Below are 280 nucleotides of genomic sequence, written 5' to 3' on the forward strand. Positions count from 1 at the left end.
GAGACTAGTATAGGGTTAATAGACAGTAGAGTACATGAGTAAAGACATGCTAAGCATACACATATCTTCTGGAAGCAACGAGATATGATATTCCCATAGTATAGATCTGATACAATGAATATCTACATGACGTGATAGGTGACATGGATGAAATAACAGTATGATTTTAGAATTATATTAATTATGGATATGTGAACTATTTAGCTATATAGTTAGAAATATAAATAATGTAATATAATAATAGAAAAAAATAGTAGAGTGAAATATACAATACAGCAAT

The sequence above is a fragment of the Penaeus monodon genome, chromosome 24 (genome assembly GCF_015228065.2).
Source record: "Penaeus monodon isolate SGIC_2016 chromosome 24, NSTDA_Pmon_1, whole genome shotgun sequence".
NCBI classification, from domain to species: Eukaryota; Metazoa; Arthropoda; class Malacostraca; order Decapoda; family Penaeidae; genus Penaeus; species Penaeus monodon.